The sequence below is a fragment of the Lontra canadensis genome, unplaced genomic scaffold (assembly GCF_010015895.1).
Source record: "Lontra canadensis isolate GAN:19392208 unplaced genomic scaffold, GSC_riverotter_1.0 scaffold74, whole genome shotgun sequence".
NCBI classification, from domain to species: domain Eukaryota; kingdom Metazoa; phylum Chordata; class Mammalia; order Carnivora; family Mustelidae; genus Lontra; species Lontra canadensis.
This window is the reverse complement of record NW_022631068.1, coordinates 7,413,371-7,432,048: the sequence shown is the minus strand read 5'-3', so window position 1 is coordinate 7,432,048 and position 18,678 is coordinate 7,413,371. Positions and strand designations below refer to the sequence as shown.

Sequence of the window (18,678 nt, the reverse complement as noted above, 5' to 3'; positions counted from 1 at the left end):
TACAGTTCTAAAACACAAATTCTCTTACCCCCCATATGAATGCAACCAACAAAGCAAAATAAAACATTTAAATGAAAACTTAAAAAAAAAAAAAAAAACAAATAAAAAATACAGAAGTGAAAGAAATAAGCCAAGACACAGTAAAATCTCAGGCTAATAAATTCCATAAACTCAATTATATAATAAATTTAAGCTAATATTTTATATATATTTCAGTAGCATGGTGAAAATTATTTCTAATAATCAGAATTTAAATATATGGAACTAAATGGATTTTGATTATTAATTCTAAGATGAGATTAGAAACTAAGTTTCAGTGCAATATACACTGGAGTGAAAAGCTATCATTTATATAGTTTGATATGTAATGTTTTATGTGTTTCTGTTTCCTGCAACCCGAGATTGCTTCATGTCAGAATTGCTAAATGTCAGAATTAAAATGGATGTTTGGCATGGCATGTGCAAAAGAAACACACACATTCAGACCTCTTATGTGAGTCTCACTAGCTTCAGCCAGTGCATTTTAAAACAGTAAGCATAGGGGCGCCTGGGTGGCTCAGTGGGTTAAAGCCTCTGTCTTTGGCTCAGGTCATGATCCCAGGGTCCTGGGATTGAGCCCTGCATCGAGCCCTGCATCGAGCCCTGCATCGGGCTCTCCGCTCAGCGGGGAGCCTGCTTCCTCCTCTCTCTCTGCCTTCCCTCTGCCTACTTGTGATCTCTGTCAAATAAATAAATAAAATCTAAAAAAAAAATAGTATGTATAAAGACCAAATTCTAAAACATCAATATTTTGTGAAAAGGCCTTTGGGAGAAATATTCACCTTGTCAGAGTCTTCATCACATTCTTATTGTTTAATTTTGCAATGATTGCATCTCCAGTTTTGAAGCATAGTGGAAATTCTATCTGTAAGTGAAGATGAATATGTATAATATTGTATAATGAAAGTTTTCTAATAATAAATTCTGTACAAACATACTTGAATTATTCCCTAAATGACAGAAAACAATGGCAGCAAAGGAAGTAGCCAAAAATGGTAAGCAGTAAATGAGGACTTGGTCAGAGAAAGGATGATAATATAAAATCCTTCAATGAACCCCCCAAAACATGGCTGTGTAGAGGTTATAACAGGGAGAAGAAGATGGTGGTGGCTTCAACAGCTGAGTTCAAGAAAATTCATGTGCAGAGTTTTACCCAGCAGAATGGTGGTGAAAGACAAAGAATAACAAACACAAGATAGAACTCATTGACTTCTGAATCACTCACTAGTCTTTGAGCCACTTAAATCTGTTCAAATCTGCCTGTGTACACCTGGGCAAGAATCTTGATGATTCATCAATGATGAATGAATCACTGGAAAGGACATAATCCTCCCCTTCCATTTTCTTTCTCTTTCTCTTCTCATCATTAGTGTAATTGTAGGTGGGAAGATGAGAATTGAAAAATATATTTTAAAGATGGCAAATACTTCTGGGTTTTTATTGTTGTTGTTGTTGTTCTCTTATGTAAAAAACCATAAAGCAAGTTTGTCTCTAAGGGAGAATAAGGTTAAAGAATGTAATTCTTAAGTTCAAACAGAACTCACCATATATCAGGGCATTTGAGGCCAAATGGACTAATTGTATGTTTTGTGATAATAGACATTGTGCTTATGTATATTATGAGCATAATTGGGAGGTAGAATCAATGACTTTTGTATTAGGGGATCAAGTTTTATACAAAAATACAGAATGGGAAATTCATACTGAAGTAAAGCATTTAAACAAACTTAACAACTAAGTTGGAGCTTAAAACACAGGCATTATAAAATATTTTATGGAGGGAAAAGATAAAGCAGAATTAGAATCTTAGAAAACTCATGTTAAAGTTAGAGATTAACTGTTCTATGGATTTGGTTTTTTAAGGGACGAAACCATATCTAACAATTGTTGATCATTCATTCTGGGCCAAGCTTTGTTCTTAGTACTACAGTGTTGCACTTAAACTTTCAAACAATTTTCTGAGGTCAGAACTATAATTATCACTCTTTCAAAGATTAGCAAACTGACACACAAAGTAGTTAAGTGTCTTGGCTAAGGTTCTATATCTGATAAGTTATTAACCAAGACCCTACTCTTAAGTAGTATGATTCCAGACAATTCTGGAAGTGAGGCTGCTTAGTGACTGGTTCAAACTCACAAAATGACTCCAGTGCCATATGGGACACATTTATACCTGAACAAACAGGAGAATAAAGCATCTTACAATTTTTGAATGTTTAAATCAGTAATAAAATGCCTTCTTTAGCTCTAAATCCTATTGTTCTAATAATAGCTGTGTGTGCCAAGAACGTACAAAACATACTGTCAAAAGAAATAAAGCAATTCCAGTCATTTCTGTTCCTTTCTATTCCAGTCATTTCAAAGTCTTACTTTGTTTAGATGTAACTCGTTCCCATTTAGGATTATAGCCCTCAGGAAAGTGCAGTACAGTACAGCACTCATCCCTGGGGAGAGCAGAGAGAAAATTATGCACAATTTAACAAATTTCACATTAGGCTTTACGTGAGTTTGTTTTGCTAAATCTCAAAAACACTGGTACCCAGCATTTTATAACCAAAAAGTGTATTCTTATTTTCTATCTCACCCTCTCACCCTCCCCCTTTTTGCCTAGGATTTTTGTCACGATTTCATGCTATTACGAGCTCTACTGAATTAACAGATAAATTTTGAGGACAGCAATTAACTTTGATTCTGCTGTTGCCATGTGCCTGGCACTTTGCAGAAAGCATCTCCTTTACCCCTCTCCACAACCAAATCAGGATCAATATCCCTGTTAATAGACAAACTGCTAAAGAGTAATGGAATTTGAACCAATGTTTTTCTGGTTCCAAAGTCCATGCCTATCCATGGTGTCAAATGACTCAACGTGGGGTTACTCTCTTGATTATAGTAACATAGTATTTTTAAAATTATCTTCCACAAATGCTTAAGGCTAGCTATTTTATAGGTTTATAATTTTAAAAATTTGATCCATATTGATATGATAAATGTCATGATTCTTTAATTAAAATATCTATTTTCTGGGGTCCCCCGGGTGGCTCAGTCGATTAAGTGCCTGACTCTTGATTTCCACTCAGGTCATCATCTTAGGGTCATGGGAATGAGCCTTGTGTTGGGGTCTGCACTGGGCGTGGAGCCTGCTTGGAATTCTCTCTCCACTCTCCCTCTGTCCATTGCCCCATTTGCATGATTTCTTTCTCTCTCTCTCCCTCCCTCTCTCTCGCTCAATTTTATTTTTTTTTTTACTTTTGCTATCACTTAAGAGTTTACTATATATATAGTGTGTGTGTGTGTGTGTGTAATGAAATATTACTCAACCACCAGAAGGAATGAAATCTTGCCATTTGCAATGATGTGAATAGAGCTAGAGAGTATCATTCTAGCAAAGTCAGTCAGTCAGAGAAAGACAGGTACCGTATGATTTCACTCATATTGTAGAATTTAAGAAATAAAACAGATGAACATGGGGGAAAAAGGGCGGGCATATCAGAAAACAGACTCTTAACTATAGAGAACAACGTAAGGGTTACTGGATGGCAGAGGGCTGTGGGATGGGCTTAAATGGGTGATTGGTAAGTAAGGAGGGCACTTGTGATGACCACTGGATGTTGTATGTAATCACTAAATTCCACACCTGAAACTATTATTACAATTAGTGTGCTCACCAACTGGAATTTAAATAAAAACTTTTGTTTAAATTATTGTTTTAAGATATCCATTAAGTCACCCATTACACATTGAGCTATAACTTGCAGAATTAAATTTTTGGAGCTAATCATGAAAACTAATTGAGTTGATTCTCCAAAAATATGCAACAAATAAAAGGCATATTACAATTGATATTACTTCATGGATGTCATACATCTATGAACCACATATAATTATAGAATGACTATAAAAATCATGTGTGATACTTTTTTTCTAATGACATATTAATAATTATAGTGAAACATGATTATTTATTAACAGAGAAGGTTTAAAATGCAAATAAACATTAATATTGATTTTTATTTTATTTGGGTCTATATGCCATGCCTCTCTGATCGTCTAGTGTTGATTTATTTTTAGGTTCATATTTCTTACTGTTGAATTCCTATTTCATGTTTTAAGATGATATGAGTTTTAAGACTTGATATCAAAAGAAGACTGAAAAATTCCAAGGACTATACTGGAGACAAGTGCTCTAGTCTTTGTTAGTTGTTATTACTAATTAGATATAAAACTTTACACTAAGTTCCTTCTTTCTGTCCCTTAGTTTCAACTTTTGAATTATAACCGTCTGTATATCTCTGTCATTCCTAGTTGAGTGCCTTTAACACAGTGTTATAAAGGATTGTCATGACTATAGAAGGTGCATGATATTGTTTCTTTTTTTCCCCCTCAATTCAAGGCCAGTTCTATGTAGAAATGAAGATCTAGATAATTGTGTGGTAACAGTTTCTAGTCCATAAATACCTTTCCTTGGACTGATAGAAACTTGAAATCCATTTTCAGAGGTATGCTCCTTTACCTTCAGGCTTTAGATCTGCTTACACGCACACAAAACTAAACCAGTCATTGACATGTAGGTAAACAAAATTCCAAGATTAGCTTATGTTATAGAGAGGAGATAGAAAAGGCAAAGGTCATCAATAGCAGGAAAACCATGGGATATTTAAGAAAAGAACCCCTCATTTGTTCTATGTATATAATTTATGTTGGGGTATTATGTTACCTCTGATATGGTAATCATGTCAACTAAACCATACAGGAATAATGGAAATTTCTGAAGAGATAGACAAATCTAATTTCACTGCAGGGGGAAAAATCTTATTAAAATCAGAATTAGGGGCACCTGGGTGGTTCAGTGGGTTAAGCCTCTGCCTTTGGCTCAGGTCATGATCCCGGGGTCCTGGAACTGAGCTCTGCATAGGGCTCTCTGCTTAGCTGGGAGGCTGCTTCCCCATCTCTCTCTGCCTGCCTCTCTGCCTACTTGTGATCTCTCTCTCTCTCTTTGTGTCAAATAAATAAAAATAAAAATAAATTAAAAAAGAAAAACAGAATTATATGGGCACCTGGGTAGCTCAGTGGGTTAAAGCCTCTGCCTTCGGCTCAAGTCATGATCTCAGCATCCTGAGATCAAGCCCCACATTGGGCTCTCTGCTCAGCGAGGAGCCTGCTAACCCACACCCCTCCCTGCCTGCCTCTCTGCCTACCTGTGATCTCTGTCTGTCAAATAAATAAATAAAAGCTTTTTAAAAAATCAGAATTATAAGAAAATGAATAAGCAGATAGAAGAAGCACCTCAGTTAGTCTTCCTTTTAGACTAAACTAGTAATCTTCACGTAGAGTGTAGGATTACAATATCAAGGCATGTATTTATATTCATTTTTATCTAAAAATATATAAAAGGCAGATTTACACTAAAGATGTCACTTCTCCCATATCTCAGATTCCCATGTCACTTACATACCCAGAGTATTCAAAGGAAGCTAGTCATTCATCCCACAAATGTCGTTTAAGGACCACTGTGTGCAGACCTTGTCCTAGGAGCCAAGGGTGCCACAGTGAATGAAAGAAGCAGCCCATCCTCCCAGGAAACTAATGTTCCAGGTCACCTTTGCCCCTATAATGTTCGGACTGAAAATATAGAGCATGAAACTCTGAGCAAAGCTTGGCCCAGTGAAAATATGGGCTTCAGTATCATACAGATGTTCACCAAGACAACCTATTTGGTGACATTGAGAGTAACCCCCCAATGGAAGTGTCCTGTTTTACTGTGGAGGTGATCATCATGGCATCCAGTCAGTGCTGGCTCTGCACCTGGGCAGACTGTCATTTTCCTTATACTGCTTGCATCTTTACGAGCTGAGTAAGAAAGATAATCATTATTTTAGTAAAAATATAGGAAAATAGCCTCAAATTTTTGAAATTTAGTGAAGCTTCATTGTGTATATGGTTCTTATAAAGGTCCTATATGGCTGTGCCATTCACATCTTCCTTCCTTAGGTTATTTGCTGTATGTAATATAAACCAGATTTTGCTGTGAGTAAAATTAAGACAGTTGACAAAAAGATTACTAAAGCTGTCAAGATCACAATATGTGTCCAGAAAGCTCAAAGAGCTAAACTGATATTCTGTGCAATAGCTTCTTTACAACACCTGCTACTGAAATCACAATCAGTGGTAGGAGAATGATTCTAGAATCAATGTCTCAACTGACCCGCTGTAGCCTTCTTTTTGTCTACTATCTTGATTGCATCCGCAGGTGTTTTGCTCATTATACCTGCAAGGGATTTGTATATTCAGATCGTCTGCCCTGCGTGATTTTTTTCTGCTCTTCAAATATTAATAATCAATGCCTTTGTATATCAGCTCAAATTTTTCATTCCTTCCATTAGCTCTCCTCTATCTCTCTGAACGAAACAAAGTTCCCTGCTACAATATGAACTATGCATCCTACCTTTTTCAAACACAATTCTAATTTTACAATTTAAGTGTGGCTATTATTTTGAAGTTTAGCTCCCTTTTTGAAATATAATGTCCATGTGTAGGGAATATCTGTTTTGCTCTAACTACCATGATGCATGACTAAAATATAGCCATCCAAATGTTTTTTTTTTAAATAAATGAATGAATCATCCAGAGAGTTTGCATAATAGCAGATTTGAATGTTCCAAATGTAGCAAATTCACAAAATTGATGAAGTAATCTCTGTTTTTATTCTCAGGATAAGACTTATTACCGTTTCTTCATGTGTATATTATATCCCATATACTTTTAATTGACTAATCATATGTTTTCCATAAAAAGAAAGAGACTCTCTGCATAACCAGACTGGAAGACCACTTATAAATTCATTATGATACTTTCCCTTATAATATTTGGATCTTACTCACTGAAATCTGTTACACCCTCAGAATTCTGCAGAATGTTTATTAGAAATGGTCTAAAACCTTGGGTCTTTCTAGACCCCAAGAAACTTTATATTTTCCTTTTTTTTAAAGATTTTATTTATTTATTTGACAGAGAGAGATCACAAGTAGGCAGAGAGACAGGCAGAGTGAGGGGGAGAAGCAGGCTCGCTGCTGAACAGAGCCCGATGTGGGGCTTGATCCCAGGACCCTGGGATCATGACCTGAGCTGAAGGCAGAGGCTTTAATCCACTGAGCCACCCAGGCGCCCCTATATTTTCCTTTTATTGCAAAGCCCAAGTTATTAAAAAAAATAATAACCCAAACCTACTAAGTCATAAATTGACTTATCTTTTTTTCCAATAATCTGTCTAAATTTTATTTCCCCTGAGGAATATTTTTGCCCAAAATAAGTGTGCAAAAGACATGAGCAGGAACCAAATATTGTGTGATAGATGACCTAGGACCCAGAGAATAAATAGTCTGCAGGGAAAGCAGGAATATGTGGGTAATATAAATGTTCATGATCTGCATCTTCAACCTGCTGGTAAGGTTAGAGCACATTAACATTTGGCTCTCAGCTGCACAGGCTGGACCTCATCCTTTCCACCCCACTAAAATCCTTAGTCTTCCTTGGTTATTCCAGGGAGATCTATGAAGTCAGAAACACACAAGCCAAAAATAAGTCAGCTCCCATTTCCCCGCTTTAGTCCACCCATCCGCCATGCCAGTGACTACACCCTCTGCTGTAAGTGTCATGTAGAAATGTCACTCTGCAGGGTAAATCCATTCTAAATTAGTAGCATAACTTGTAGTGAGCCTCATAAACCTCTCCATTAGTTCATATTGGTTAGCCACCAGCCATGACCTTCTTCTTGGATATGTCTTGAAACCAATCCTTTAGGCTAAGCAGGAGACTATGTAACTCATCATTTGCCTTCTTCATTCTTTCTTCTTCTTGTGTTGATGGAAAAGTTACCAACTTCTCCCTTCATCCTCCAAATCCCAAATCTATCATGATGTCAGTTTTTCAAGTGGAATGGTAGTAGGTAGAGCCATGCAAACAGAATTTGAATTAGTTTTGAATACCTAGGAAGTCTATGATTTCAGTTAGTGGGTTTCAAATAATTTCAAATAATTACCTGAACACTCAAAATTACCTAATTTTAGAGTCTGGGAAACAAAGAAGCAGAAGCCTCGTTAAAGGTGTGACCAATTACCGCTGGTAATGTGGATTAAGAGAGCAAGGCATCATCAGTATCAAAGTCAGATTTTCTGAGTTCTGGTGGCCAGACTTGCATATTTGGAACTTCTCCTTTGTGCTTTAAATATATTTTTTGATTCTCTATGTTTTAAGATACTGGAGACCAGTAGCCATGACTTTGCATTTAATTCAAATAAATTTATTTCATTCAAATAAATTTAATTCATTTAATTCAAATAAATTCAAATAAATTTAGTTGAATTTAGTTAGATATAACAACAACAACAACAATGACAAGAAACTATTGTACCAGATACTAAACATCAGGCACAAGGTTAGATACCAAAGGTGGAAATAAAAGGCAGGTTATTTTTAGATTTGGACGTGTACTGTTGGTCAACTTGATAATTGGCATAGTGTAGCACATCTAGTCAGTAAATAATTAGAAATGAATACTTGAATTTGTGAGTGAGTATCAGCCCATTTGTTTCACTTTGACAGATTTATACCAAAGCTATCTTAATGTTCATATGTACACCTCTATCTTACTTTATATTGCTTTTTTTTTTTAAAGATTTTATTTATTTATTTGACAGACAGAGATCACAAGTAGGCAGAGAGGCAGGCAGAGAGAAAGGAGGAAGCAGGCTCCCCACTGAGCAGAGAGCCCGATGCAGGGCTCGATCCCAGGACCCTGAGATCATGACCTGAGCCGAAGGCAGAGGCTTTAACCCACGGAGCGACCCAGGCGCCCCTTTATATTGCTTTTGCTAGGGCACATCGTTTATAGCTAACTTGAAAGGGGATATAAGTTCATAAGTAAGTTAAGAGGTACTATTTCAAGGAAAAATCTAGCATTCTATCTGTGACATAAGTAAAATATCATGATTTTTTAAATATAAGTGACTGTACTCAAACTTTTTTTTAAAGGTGCTCTACTGTATTCTGTGGCTTTGAAGCTAAGGAATGAACATCCAGAGATAAAGGGGATTTTTTTTTTCTTTTTTTCTTGGTCAGATCCTGTATTTCTTATTTCCCTGAGTTCTAATAAGCTGGTAATTATAAAGTGAGATCATCATTTTTTAAAAAATATAGTTAAGAAAATGTTCCTACCCTTACTTAAATATGTTCTGTTAATTCATACAATTCTTGAGGATACTGTTCTCCCCGTGAGCAAAGTGGTAATGATTGACTAAAATTCTAATCTTTGGGGTCAAAGAGAGCTGAACCTAGACTTTGAGCACTACTGTTCAAAAAGACAGGGTATTTTGGCAGGCAAAAAGTATGCCTGGGATTTACAGAACATTCCTCACTTAGACCTCAAGAGCTTGCTGCTGGATTATTTGAGCTTGACTTATATTGAACAAGAATATAAGTAAATCTCTATTTTTAAGTCATCACTGTGACAGCATGAAGCAGTGTTTTCTTTTAAAACTATGTATTTATTTTAAAATAATACATTTTCCACTGTAAATAGCTGAAACAATATAAAAGTGTGCTGTTTAAATTCTGTAGCTTACTTCCCTGAAACAACCACTGCTAACATTGTAATAAATGTTCTATTAGACAATTTTCTAGACACACTCATGCATACACATACACCCTTCCATTTGCTATTTTTATTTTTAAAAGCTCATATTATATGTATTGCTCTTCAAAATGCATTTTCATTTGATATGCTAGAGACAGTTTTCCATATCAGAACATGTAAATTTGGGGCGCCTGGGTGGCTCAGTGGGTTAAGCCACTGCCTTCGGCTCGGGTCATGATCTCAGGGTCCTGGGATCGAGCCCCGCGTCGGGCTCTCTGCTCAGCAGGGAGCCTGCTTCCTCCTCTCTCTGCCTGCCTCTCTGCCTGCTTTGTGATCTCTCTCTGTCAAATAAATAAATAAAATCTTAAAAAAAAAAAGAACATGTAAATTTATTGTATTTGTTTTAATTGGAGCTGGATTGTTTCCAAAAATGCATTTATGTTTTTTCTTTCTGTGACCTGCTGGGTGAGAAGAAAGTGTAAAAGAGTAAAATTTAGGATCCACACTATTACTTTGACAGGAGGCTCTACTTATAGTTATTTTATACACTGGGGAGTCTCATATAATTTTATTAAATAGAGTTCTTTTTCTAAAAACTAATATAAATCTAGGATTTCTAAAACAATATTACTTTTAGAACAGTGATATGTAGAGAAATACAATGATTTAAGATTTCTTGTATACATGTTTAAGACTTTCTCCCATAATTTTTACAAGTTTTTTCAAGTTTGAAATTCACTTCACAGAAAGTGAGAGGAGATGTTCTCTGGGGACCCAACTCATTTGTTTTCCTTTGTGAAGAGTCTGATGCTAAAATTAACTCTCCACTGTAATTTTGATATTTCTGCTGTGTTTTCTGAGAATGATGTATGAGAATGCACCCACATATATGGAATTTTTGATAAAGTTAAACTTTCTTCATTTCATTTCCTTTATACAAAAATTTTTGATAAAGTTAGGCTTTCTTCAGTATTACTTCCATTACACAGTATTTTGAAATCAATTTCCATTTAATTTTCATTTTACTATAAAGTCTTTTTCTGTGTTTCAGCATAATAAATTATTTATCAGTATAGTGTAATTGGCTGGATTTTTTTGAGTACTATTGAGAATTTATCATGGCTAATCTATTGAAACCTGTGTGATTTTTTTTTTCTTTTGGCAAAGTTTGGATTTTGAAAACTTTGCTGAGATTTCTGTAGTGACTCTTCTCTTTAGAAATTGCTTCTAATCCTTTTTCTTCAGTTATCATCATATTCAGGTTTCATTATTTTTTTTAAAAGATTTTTTATTTTTTTGTCAGAGAGAGAGAGCACAAGCAGGGAGAGCAGTAGGTAGAGAGAGCAAGGAGCCTGCTTCAGGACTTGATCCTAGGGCTCTGGGATCATGACCTGAGCCGAAGGCAGACGCTTAGGCCAACTAAGGCCCCCAGGCATCCTTCAAGTTTCTTTAGTAATAGTTATTAGAATTTTTTAAGTTCCCACTCAGCAGAGTTTCTCATGTCAGCTCACTATCATGGATAAAGACTGTAAGCTTGCATGTGAAATCCAGCTCTATTACTCACTCTCTAATTTCAGTTACTTCAACTGTCCTGTACCTTGTGTCCATCACTGGTAAAATAGAAAAATCAGTAGCAATTACTGCAGAGGCATCGTATGAGTTAAATGAATTAATAAACACAAAGAACTTAGGATGATACCTGAGATCTAGAAGACACTCATTATGTATTAGATGTGATTATTATTCTGAGATTTCATGCTTTCCCCACCATGTCAATTAATTCCTTCCCCTGCCATTATGACCATTGTTTGATTTTTTTAAGTTTCTTTTTTTTTGAGAGAGAGAGAGTGTGTGTGTGTGTGTGTGTGTGTGCGCGCACAACCAGGGGGAGGGGCAAGAGAAGAGGAAGAGAATCTTCAACAGACTCCATGTTGAACATGGAGCCAGTCTGGGACTCGATCTCACCACTGAGATCATGACTTGAGGTGAAATCAAGAGACTTGTGCTTTACTGACTAAGCCACCTTTAGGACCATTATTTCCAGTCATGATCATTAGTTGTCATCCCTAGCATTTATCCAATATTTGCCACGTCTTAAACATTCTGCTAATTGCTTTAAGCATATTAACCCATTTAATCTGCACAGCTATATTTGCAATTTATGTTATTAATATGTTGGTTTTATAGCTTAATACACCAAATTTTGAGATTCGAGAGGTTGAACAAAATATGATGCATGATCCTGCAGCATCTATGTGGGAAAACAGGAATTTGAATCCAGATCACATCCATGCTCTTAACCAGTTACAGGGCTTTCTACCATGAGATCTGTATTTACCCCATGCTGTAACCTATTTTTCTATTCTTAATGTCTCTTTGCCCAGATATCGTTATCTCTATTAATTGGTGAAGCTGAGCGTGTGGCACTTTGTTGATTGCCTGGTGCTGCAGTCAGCTTTCAATCCCCTGAGAGCTCCTTAGTCCACTTCTTTGCAGACATCGTTCCTCTTTCCGCACTGGTTTCCAGCCTTCCCACCCGGACTTAGGTTTCGCCCATGATCCCCTCTAGTATTTCCAGCTCAACTGCCCCGTTGACCTGGTCAATAGTAGATTATTTCCATGATCCCGAATATTAGCCAGGTTCCTTCTGTATTCGATTCCACTGAGACAATTTTACAGGCATTCCCAGGGGCTGAAGCAGGGGGATTTATGTGTGATGAAAGCCTCATTGTTTCTCCCAACCGTAGATTTTCTACCCTTTGCCTTGCACACACGCACTTGTTTGGCTTCCTCATCCATCTGGATAGTTTATTAACTTTCCATGTCTATACCACTCCAGCTCTTTCATCCAGCCGTAATCTCAGGACAGGCTTTTGTCTGACATCTTTGCAGAATAAAGTCAATTCCAGGATTTTCAGTTACCCAACCCTCAGCCTCTACATCCTCCTATTTCACCAGATGGTTTAGGAAGCAGTGTAATCAGTGGGGAGAACAAGAACTGCGACTTCTGTCTATATCTATCTATCTATCTATCTATCTATCTATCTATCATCTATCTATCATCTATCTATCTATATATATATTTCAGCTTCATAAAAGATTGTTAGGGATTTTATGAATATTAAATACAATAATATTTTTAAAATGTAAAAATCTGGAAAAATGGCAAAACAGAACCAGAGCAATAATAATGTCTGTACTATGATTTGTACACCTAAAAGCATGTAAAAAAATTTCATTCGGTATGAATCCCACTTCATGTGTATGCGTGGGTGTGTAACGTGTGTGTTTTGAATGTATGTAATATATGAGCCTATGATTTATTTCTTAGAATGAGACAGAAGTGGATCCATTTATGTATATCCTACAGAGAGAACCTGGAAGAAGGGCTTTTTGCTTAATTGAGGTGTGGAAATAATGCACATCTTGAAAAGAGTATACAAATTACTGACATCTGGATAACATGGCTCACAGGGTGAGGTCCAAGCCTAGTGGTACAGGTTCTGAGGACATTCATAACCTTGTCTCATCACTTGACCCCTTTACCTACTTCAGTTCCTATCATTTATCATCTTGCTGTCTGTACTTACTACTCCTCTATTATTCCCATCCTATGTATGTATAAATGCTTTATAAATGCTATCATAATACATTGCATTTGGACTGTATTTCTCTCTCCTGCTAGAAGAGACTGTGATTTATTGAATGACTAGGACTTCATCTTATTTGTCTTTGTTCTCTCAGGGTCTCACAAATAATAAGAGCTCAGTAACATTTTTAAGTATGAGTATACAATTAAGATTTACTCAGTACCCTTTGAAATCCATCTTGTAATTACACATTAGCTGGAAATGTACCCTACAATATGTATCTCTTAAATTTGGCACCTTACTTTTCTAATAATTTTTAATATCATTGTAACAGGCTAATAAAAAGCAAGATAAATCTTTAAGTAAGTCATACTAACTCATGTTTAAAATGACTAAACTGTGGTGCTCTATACATTGCTGAGGATAAGCTTGAATTTGGACTGAGATACTGATTTAATGTTGAGTGAATACACATAGGAAATAAAATGGTATATACAGCATTGTGTTCACTGTCCTACTTTTCAAGGTGATTATGCTTAAAGACCATAATCAATTTCTCAGCAAGAAGTTGCCTGAAATGCCATGAACAAAAGCTGCACACAGGCATTACATGTTCTATCATTTTATTTCCCCTTACCTAGGGGTATTATAATTTTATATCATTGTCATTGCCTGGGAAATAATTCAGGTAGGAGTATTGTCTTGGTTTTTTATTGCTTCCGTAACAAATTACCACAAACTTAGTGGCTTAAAATAACACAGATTTATTATCTTACAGTTTTGTAAATCAGAAGTCTGACATGATTCTCCCTGGATCAAATCCATCTGCCAGCAGGGCTGAGTTCCTGTTTTGTATGCTCAAAGGAAGAATCTATTTATTTGCCTGCACCATCTTCTAAGAGATACCCACATTCCGTGGCTAGTGACCTTCTGCTTTCATCTGAAAGCCAGAAATATTGCATCTCTCTCACCATGACCAAGTGAGGTTTATCTCGGGAATACAAGGAGGTTTGATGTCTGAACATCAATTAATATAATACACAATTTGAATGGAATAAGGGAGAGGAACCACATAATAATTTCAATCAACACAAGGAAAAATCTTAATATTTTCCAGACAGATTTTAAGCAAAACTTTCATACATGATATTCTTTAGTCCAGGAATTTTTATTGCATTAAAGTTGCTCCCACTTCTTAAATGAGCCCAAAGCATCAAAATGAGACAAAGGTTTATCAAAAGAAAGGTTAGGGGGGAAAAAAAAACAAGCAAGTCATTAAGGAAATGATGTTTCTGAACCTCAAAACATGCTGCAATTTAGAATCACATTACTGTTTTGACAGTCATTTAGTGTGTATAAGAATATTGTATCTGACAGGAAAAGATATTCAAACAAGTCATAAGAACAAAGATAAAAGTTATTTGGTCAGCCTAGCTAAGATATCAGACAATAAATCTTTAACAGCTTTTAGAATTGCAACATTTTGGAATTTCAACTTCTAAAATTAAATGAAATTGAAAGAAAACTTTTGGCTAGTGACCATTGGTTATATGTTTACAGAATTTAGGTACACAATTAACTTAAACATAATGCCTCCTCTTTCATAAAATAGCATTTGAACAGTCTTGTTTTTCTCAAATTTTAGATGTTGATGTGCTAGTGCTTACACTCACTGGTAATGTTCATATTTATTCTTTTTTTTTTTTTTAGATTTATTTATTTGAGAGCGAGGAGGGAGTGAAGGGGGAAGGGGAGAGAGAAACTCAAGCAGACTCCCTGCTGAGCACAGCCTGCCCCCATCCGGGCCCCCAGGCAAACAGGGCTGGATCCCACAACTCCGAGATCATACCTGAGTCTAAATTAAGAGTTGGACACTTAACCAACTGTGCTACCCAGGAGCCCCTTTTCTTTATAGTATTTTAAAGCATAATTTAGTGGACATTAAAAATTTAAATATGAAGAAAAGCTTATGAAATTCCTGCCCCACATCTTGCTACCCTATCCCATTTCTATTTCCTTTTTTTATCCATTTCCATTTCTTAAAGCAACCATCTTTTTGCAGTTCTTAAATATTTCCTCTGGTAAATCTATGATAACAATGTTATTTCTGAAATGATTAATTTTGGACATTTAAATATTCTTTGTTGACTACCTACCATGATATATGAGAATTCATCTCCCTTGTACCAACATCCAACCTACTCTGATGAAGAGAGTCAAGTCATACATCACTATTATTATTATTTACTGAGATTTTTATTTTGCTGGATATTTCTATTTTTAGTGTTTTTATATCTTAATTGTAGAATAGTGTGGCTACTAAAAAATGTATATAAAACTTCTTTAGTGTTTAAAAAATCTTTGCCCCTCATCAAGCTTTATGAATTAACACCATCATACTTTTAACATCCTCCATAAGCCTCCCTCTGATTGTATCCACCTCCCTGACAGGTAACTACTATCTTCGATTTTGTGTTAATGATTTTCTTGCTTTTGTGATTTTTACCATCAATAAATACATGCACTGTACATATAAACTTTATTTTGATATTTTTAAATGTTAACATATGATTTTTACCATACATATTTGACTTAACAAAAATAAGTGGATAATTAATACTTTCATTCTGTTTTTAAACCAGAGAGGGATTCATGCTTTATTTAACTCTGTTCTAGTTATCCATTGTTGAATAATGCCATTAAAAAATTTAGTGGCTTATTTGCGACAACGTGGATGGAACTAGAGGGTATTATGCTTAGCGAAATAAGTCAATCAGAGAAAGACAACTATCATATGATCTCCCTGATATGAGGGAGAGGAGATGCAACATGGGGGGTTAATGTGGTAGGAGAAGAGTAAATGAAACAAGTTGGGATTGGGAGGGAGACAAACCATAAGTGACTCTTAATCTCACAAAACAAACTGAGGGTTGCTGGGGGGAGGGGGGTTGGGGGGGGTTATGGACATTGGGTAGGGTATGTGCTATGGTGAGTGCTGTGAAATTTGTAAACGTGGAGATTCACAGACCTGTACCCCTGGGGGGGAAAAATATATATATATATGTTTATAAAAAAATAAAATTATAAAAAAAAAATAAAAAAAATAAAAAAAAAATTTAGTGGCTTAAAAAACAATATTTTGTTATCACTTAGCCAGCTAGGTTTCTTTCATTTGTTTGTTTGATTTTTGTTTTGTTTTGTTTTTGTGATCTCTGATCCACATACTATTCCAGACAGCCTGGGTCTGATATCATTTGAAGGCTCAATTAATTACATATCTGGTATCTTGGAAGGGAAGACTTAAAAGAACTTCGAGCTGAAGGAACTCTATTTTAATTTCCATGTGATATCTCCACATGTCCTCTATAGCATGTCAACATCAAGAGATCCAGATTTCCTTCATGATGTCCCAGACTCCAAAGAAATCTGTCCCTAAAGAGACAATGTCACACCAGAACCATTTTGTCTTTTATGATTAAGTCTTGGAAATCAAACAATGTCAATTCTACTGCATTTTATTCATTGAGGCAGTCACAAAGGTCCATCCAGCTTCAAGAGGAGAAGTAGGTCCTACCTATTTATGGTGAGCAGAAAGGAGACCATGAGAACCCAAATATATCATCTCAGCTACTTTTGAAAATGTAATCTACCACAATTTGTCCTCTGGTCAAAATAATTTGCATCCCTCTTATCAGAAAAATGAAATCAACCCTTCCCCAGGATATCTCATCTCTTTACAATATCAGACTGAGAGCTTAAAGTCCAGGATTTCATAATATAGGTAAGTTTTATGTGTAGATGAGACTTCTCTGTTGCAGTTAATTTTAAGTCAACTAATTGATAAAGAAGACATACAAATGGCTAACAGACAAATGAAAAAATGTTCATCATCATTAGCCATCAGGGAGATTCAAATGAAAACCACATTGAGATACCCTTACACCAGTTAGAATGGCCAAAATTAACAAGACAGTAAACAACAAATGTTGGAGAGGATGTGGAGAAAGGGGAACCCTCTTACACTGTTCGTGGGAATGCAAGTGGGTGCAGCCACTTTGGAAAACAGTGTGGAGATTCCTTAAGAAATTAAAAATAGAGCTTCCCTATGACCCTGCAATTGCACTACTGGGTATTTACCCCAAAGATACAGAGGTAGTGAAATGAAGGGCCACCTGTACCCCAATGTTCATAGCAGCAATGGCCATAGTCACCAAACTGTGGAAAGAACCAAGATGCCCTTCAACAAATGAATGGATAAAGAAGATATGGTCCATATATACTATGGAGTATTATGCCTCCATCAGAAAGGATGAATACCCAACTTTTGTATCAGCATGGACAGGACTGGAAGAGATTATGCTGAGTGAAATAAGTCAAGCAGAGACAGTCAGTTATCATATGGTTTCACTTACTTGTGGAGCATAAGGAATAACAAGGAAGACACTGGGAGATGAAGAAAAGAAATGAGTTGGGGGGAAATTGGAGGGGGAGACAAACCATGAGAGAGAGACTCTGAGAAACAAACCGAGGGTTTTGGAGGGGATGTGGGGGGGTGGGGGTGAGCCTGATAGTGGGTATTTGGAGGGCATTTATTGCATGGAGCACTGAGTGTGGTGCATAAACAATGAATTTTGGAACACTGAAAAACATTAAACGAAATTTTTAAAAAAGACCTGTGTAAACTAAAAATGTAATTTATCTACACACTCTCATTCCCATACACACAACCAACATTCAATAGTGAGACAGTCATATGATAGCAATTATAGACCATTCCACTCAAAATTCTGAAAAATACAAGGTACCAGAAGTCATTGATCTATGGTAATTCCAAAATGATTCATTTTGATTCAAACTAAGTCCTAGTATCTGGGGACTATTTGCTATGGCTTTTAACTTCAACCTCTGGATTCTTGGTTCTTCCCTTTGAGTCATCCTTTCTTTTCCATAAAAACAAACAAACAAACAAACAAAACAAAAACAAAAAAACCCCACAATATTTAATGCTGAGTCAGTTTTGTCAACAGTAGTTCTAGGATCCAAAGACCTTTTTCTGATTTTGTATAGTCTCTGTCCATTTTAGACCTAGTTGGTGGTGTTTTGCTAACATAACTCTTTTTAAAGCATTGGTGGTTCCTATAATTCTTATTATGATTCACTTTAGTAGACTAAAAACACACCCAACAATCTCTTCAATATCTTCCTTTTCTGTCTTGGATTTCCTACAAGGTCACTAAGGCATAATGTTCTTAAGGCTTTTAGAAATTCTATTACTTAACAGAAAGGATTTTTAAGACATGTTAAGATCCTTAAATGAAATTGTTTATGGCACCCCCTTAAATGTTTCTGAGGTGTCAACAAAAGGCTGTAAGTCACATCTTGCCACGTACCTTTTTTTTTAAACTTGAGTATAGTTGACCC

At 35.9% G+C, this 18,678-nt stretch overlaps 1 pseudogene; it reads right to left on the bottom strand.

Moving 5' to 3' along the window:
- LOC116881455 overlaps positions 1-18,678 on the bottom strand; it is a 49,830-nt pseudogene that overhangs the window by 30,458 nt on the left and 694 nt on the right.